The sequence below is a fragment of the Drosophila kikkawai genome, chromosome 3R, assembly GCF_030179895.1.
Source record: "Drosophila kikkawai strain 14028-0561.14 chromosome 3R, DkikHiC1v2, whole genome shotgun sequence".
NCBI lineage: Eukaryota > Metazoa > Arthropoda > Insecta > Diptera > Drosophilidae > Drosophila > Drosophila kikkawai.
The window spans coordinates 16,893,592-16,899,591 of record NC_091731.1 but is presented as its reverse complement, the minus strand read 5'-3'; the positions used below and the strand labels follow the sequence as shown (position 1 = coordinate 16,899,591).

General features: G+C 41.4%; 1 long non-coding RNA gene across 1 annotated transcript; it reads right to left on the bottom strand.

Annotated features, from left to right (window-relative positions):
- Window positions 1–2,264: 2,264 nt before the first annotated feature.
- Window positions 2,265–3,291, bottom strand: LOC108084112 (uncharacterized). Its single transcript, XR_011445179.1, has 2 exons — window positions 3,182–3,291; window positions 2,265–3,125 (listed from the first exon to the last, which is right to left on the bottom strand). It is a non-coding gene; the product is annotated as an uncharacterized lncRNA (long non-coding RNA).
- Between the last annotated feature and the right edge of the window lie 2,709 nt (window positions 3,292–6,000).

Here is a 6,000-nt window from a genome sequence, read left to right as displayed (position 1 = left end):
AACTATAATGACAACAATAATTGAATAATCCAAAAGCTTATAGAAAAGGATACAGAAAATACTGATTAATTAGGTTTAATTTCAAAATAGAGATACATATGGAAAGTGTTTATAATTTCGTTTAAAAACGTGGCTTTAATTACAATATGTCATAAATTTATTTAGCAAATTAGGAAGACATCTTATAAGAATCCCTTTGAAACTAACCCATTTCCCATTTCGGCAAGGATAAGACTTAAAACTCAATATAATTTTCAAATTACAAAGTGTTTGAATATTTTCAAAATATCCCAAAATTTCCATATTAGAATTTTCTACCTCTGCTATATTATTTTCGAAATGTCGCCCAACTGTAATTAAAGCGGTTTGTCTAGCTAATGAATGGACGTGACCCTCAACCCTGCGTTCTCCACCAACAAGCGGGGGAGAATGAACAGCAGCTTCATTATATTTGCGGTGCAGTATGAATATCATCGACATTGCTCATACGCCAGGGATGACGTGAATTGGCTGCCTGTGCGGCTGCTTGCCGGCTTCGCTGCTAATTGTTCCAAAATGACAATGCAAATTTGTACAAATTCTCAGCGGCTTTCCATCTCTCCTAAACACACACACAGAGGGATGCCGACACGTAAAACGCTTTGCAAAATAACCGAAAAATTTGTGTTAAATAAGCGAATGAAAGTTTTGCCACTTGGCTGCGTCCGGTCCGCTTATTCGTTCATTTTTGCCACTGCGTGTCCATCCGTCCGCCGCCGGTCATTTCCTGTTTTATTTTGCCAACTCATCATCATGGCTGCCTGTACGGTGGGCATTAAGTTTAAAGCCTAAGTGCTCAGCTGGCACGTTTCGGCTTTTTCAGCACTTTATTTCGGTCGGGTTTCGCTCTCGTTTTTCGATTTCACTCCCAGCGGCTGATTGCTCGTCAGTTGCGCTGATTGCTCCACGTGATACGGACATTAACATTTCTGATTCAATTTGGTCCTGATGTTTTTCTGCGTTTGGTCTCACTTTCAATATCAAGCCCCAGCATTCCGCATCCCGAGAACCTCCTCGAGAATCCATTATAGTTGACAGCCGAGCAAAGACAAATTCATACAGTGTCAACATCGAAGCAGTTTTCTTTTCGCTTTTCCCCCTTTGTTTCCAGCAGACAGAAAAAAAAATTTGTTTAACAAGCACTTATTTAGATTATATTTGTTGATTTCCACTTATGGAGGAGCACTTAATGTGAACACGACTTCTGTGTCCCGGATCGGTTCCCAGCCCGCCATTGGACGGGGATTTTCCGCAGCATCCTCCCAGGCCACCCAATCCGTGTTTGCCACTCGAGTATGATTGATAATTCTGATGATTCATGCGTGTAATACAGCTTGGGGTTTTTTCGACTCTCCCTGTTCGGTTCAAAGACATTATGTTGCGACATTTATAAGAAACTCATGATTTCTGACTGCCCTCTGCGGTTTTCCGGACAATTTCTCGTGGGAATACCCCTCGAAAGTAAAATATTTAAATCGGCAATGCAAAGGAAACCGTCTCACACTTGAGTGATTGCTGTTTGAGGTCTGAAGATGGTAACCATAAGCCTTAGAACTTGCGGTGGATGACTTTCTCAAGTTTATTGTACATTTCTAACTATTTGGGCCCCTGGTCCCGCTGCACAAGTAAATTATAGCAGCCCATTAAAGCGCGGCTAATTAAAATTCAGCACGTTCTCACTGGCCCAGCTAAGTTGAGAGTCATAAGCCAAGCCATAAAACAGCCCGACGAACGACCGCACAGAAGTCATCAAAAATATTGTAACACATTTTGCCTATTAATTGCGAGCGCAGCCACCGGTCCCCTTATAGTCCTCCCCCCAATTTTCCACCTTTTTCCCACCGACATCCTCCACTTTGCCCACTTAGCCCACCCCCAGGACCCACAGCGCTCATCCTAATGAAATTTCGCAACATTGTCGGTGGGATTTGGCGCGGCCAGTTGGCCCGGAATTGGGTTCCTTTCGGAGCTGGCTTAAATAATGAAAACGAAAACGAAAACTATAAACTCATCGGAGTATTGGGAATCGGCATGGCTACGTGATTCGACGGGGTCGCATTTGCAGCAGGTGCAGCAGATGGAAACTCCGGAAAACTCACAGATGGTAATGGGGTAAAGTGGGGTTTTCGTTACTGGGCTGGATGAGGGCAGAACTTATATAATTTTTCAGAAATTCTTCATGTAAGAAACTCCTTTATTTACAAAAAAACATTTGCATAGATACATATGTTTATAAGTTTATAATGGCTTTACTAATTGACTAAGGAATATATATAAGAAAATAGGAGCATATACATTCCTGAAAAGGTTACAAGGATCTCGCCAGGAAGTGAAATAGTCCAAATAAAATAAAAAATGAGTATGGTAACTATTACGAATAGCAAAATTGGAAAAATACCATAGGCCTTGTGTTTGGGCTTTATAGAGCTTGTAGGTAACTGGGACTCCGAATCAAAGCTTTGTAGGCTTTCCATTATATCGAGTAACTTTTGAAACTGATCTGGCATTTGTTTTTTACACCTGACCTGTTCAAGACACAAATTATCGTTCTGGGAGGGAAAGTACTGCTGCTTCGGCAAGTTATACTCAGTTAGATCGGTCGATACTCTGCGTCCTTGTCGGGGTCTTGGGAGAACAATTGCCATATGGGGAAGCACCTCAGGTTCATAGGTATGGAAAGCCTTATGTAAACTGGATTTTGGTTTAGGGGACTTGCCATGCTCTCTGAACTTATTAGAATATTCGTTGTCTTGGTGGATTTTTTCCTGATGGAGGGTCAAAGTAGAGGCTCTGAAATTTTCTTCTGTGGATTCCTTAGCCCAAATTTCTGTAATATCTATACTCCCATTAGAAAAATCCTCTACACATTGAGAATCTTCGATTACATCGTCCAAGGCATAGTGATTCTGCCAGTAAATGAACTCATCTTTCTTTACATTTTCAGCAATCTTACTTTTTGTAAACCAACTTCTTTGCTGGATAGAAGCAATGATCGCGGCTTTGCGCATTAGTCCATAGTATATTTTAAAATTTGGCTTGCTAATTGTGTTTACATTACCTTGCCACAACAAATTATCGCAAGAAGCCTGGTAACAAAAATGTATTTTATTAAATTTGACGAAGAAAATTCTTATAAGCTTACTTCCATTTTCTTATTGTTCTTGTTTTTATTGTACTGTATAGTTTTTAAGCTCAGAATGATGATATGCTTTCAAAATTCATAAGGAAAAATGACAATAAAACACTGCCAAGTCACAAACTACTTTGATTTTTGTATTCTCCCAAAACCAGTTAAATTTGTAGACAACCAAAAAATTCACCGCATTGGCTGCGTACTCTTTTTTGAGTCATTCAAGCAAATGTTTGAATATTTGTGCCGCGATCCCGGACGCAAATTTAGGCCTTGGCCCCAATTGCCCGCATGTTGCTATGACAGTGGAAATAAATTGCCAACGCAGAGTGCCGAACGCAGAATAAACCGAGCTCACGTAGGCAAAATCCACACCAGGACCCAATCCCAGATACAAAGTGATACACATACAGAAAGTTCTAGAACTTCGGTTCCCTGTGCGCCACAAAACTGACGAAATGTGCGACATGCCCTCACCTTTTTGTGTTTTTTGACTGACAAACCGAACGAGTACAGGTTGGAACCGTTGCCGTCTGCACTGAGCGAAAAGTGCAAACATATTTATGGTAATTAAAATTGATTTGAAAAGTTTAGATTGTCTCTGTGGTCGCAAACTCTCTTCAAAATTCACAATGTTTCAGAGCCGGAGTAGCGACTTTGATTCCGACGCAGTCTCCGGTTGGTCGTATAGGGCGAATTTTGGCAACATATCATTGGGGCCATCCAGGCAAACAGTTGAGGTTAAGAAAATAGTGTTCTGTATATTGTTGATTCATATTAGTGTGACATATGACTACTGACAGTCTGTAAATAATTAAGCAAAAAGTCGTATTAAGATTTGATTATTAGGAAAACTGTTTGTTTCAAAATTTAAGTCACATCATCTCTGATCTAGTGTCTTGACCATTGGTGTGGTGCCTGCATGTGTGACAAAACTTTCTAATTAAAGTTCCTGCAGCCCCGCACTGAAAAGTTGTCAAGTTCTCACGTGTGTTTGTATTTGCACAGGCGAGGGAAAAGTTTTCGGTGTCGGCTTTTAGGCGCACTGCGTAATATATTTTACTTTGGTCGGTGCTGTTGCTGTTGTTGTTGTTGTTGTTGTTGTTAGTGACATCGCTGCTGCGGTCTCGATTATGCCGAATTTTCAGCCAGATTTTAATTAGCTCTCCGGGCAATTAGCCAAGCGCTAGACATTCGAACAAAAACTTGCGAAAATAAGGAAATCAAGTTATTTCAAGCAGCATTGAAGAAGCTTTTAAAATGGAAATTTGAATACAGAAAGTGGATCGAATGAATTTAAATTCTAGATAGAATTGCAAAAAGCTACTCAAGTGCTTTATTGCCTTGAAATACATTATGTGAAATCATATAATATAACATTGAAATAATCCTATTTCCTTTCTTACAAACTACTTTCATCTACCATTTCAGGCTTACAAAAGACTAAAACTATTCTCTTTGAAACCTTACAACTTTAAACTGATTCCGACTTGGAAAGAGTTGGGCCTGAACTCAATCGAATAAAAATATTACTGGCCAGCTGGGCAATTGTAAATGAAAATAGAAGACAACGACTTCCCGCTGGTTTGCCTCCGGGCTGGCAATATTTTTAAGTTCCCCATTCAAATTGAATTAAATAATATGCAGTCGACTTGCAAACAGAACTTTCGCCAAAACTTAACTTTCGCTGAGCCCGACAGGGAAGTGGCAGTGGAAGTGGAAATGGATGTGCAAGTGCAAGCGGAGAGGGGTAAGCAAAATAAGGCAAAGAATCTGAGGAGGTTGGCAACAACTTTCATAATTCATTTCTGCCTGAGTGTAACAATTTTTGCACTTTATGACTTTCGAGTGCGCGCTGTGCGAGTGCCTTGAGTTTGACTTTTGGGCCCGCAAATCATGCAACTGCAACAGCAACTACGGAATTCTCACAGCGGGAACTTCAAGTTGCAAACATTTTGGGTGCATCCTGCTCTTTGGCCTTCCCCGGTCCCCTGTCCCTCCCATCCCGCTTCATTTTTGTGCTAATTACAGGGGCCTCAGACGCTTCTCTCCGCTTGGCAACAGCCAAAAACAAACTGACGGCCAAGAACAACAAACAGGCAACCTGAAAAGGACGATAACCATAAGGGCCAGCACCGAGCAGCAGAAAAACGTAAAAGAATGAAGGAATTTTAGGATTGGAATAAAAGGTACCCAGGATTTTAGGAAAAGGAAGTGTAACAAATATTTTAAACAAGATGACTCTCATGTGGCTGAACTTAATTTTAGCATCAATTGATGTCGCTCTTTGTATTTAACAGGTGCCAAGACAAACCTTCTAGGAATACATCATACCCTACTCTCCGGTATTAATGGGTGTACAACACAAGGAGCGAAAGCGAGAGCGAAAGGAGAGAAACCAAACAAAAAGGCAGCGACAGGCCAAAAGGCAAGGCCAGAAGCCTGACCAGGAAGTTGTAAACGGCGAAACGGCATTGGGGCAGGCGTCCAGTCCAGTTCAAGTTCCCCAGCTCCAGCTCCAGTTCCAGCTCAAGCCAAAGCCGGTCCAGAAGCTCCGAGAGGGCTCGAAGGCAAAACAAAGCCACTGGCAAGTTCGTGGGCAAGAGCAAACAGATTGGCAGGCGAAGCGACCTCGAGCAGGGCCAGGAGTGGCAGTACATGTTCTACCCAAAACAGGTAGGGAGTCCGGCTGAAAGGTGCCCCAAGACCAGGTCCCCTGCAAAACATGCAACCAACTCCAGTTCGCTGAGTATGAGTAGGTGTTTAAGCAAGTAACAAATACAAATATTTAGCTCTTTTTTAAACAAATATTTCCTGTAATGCTATATTTA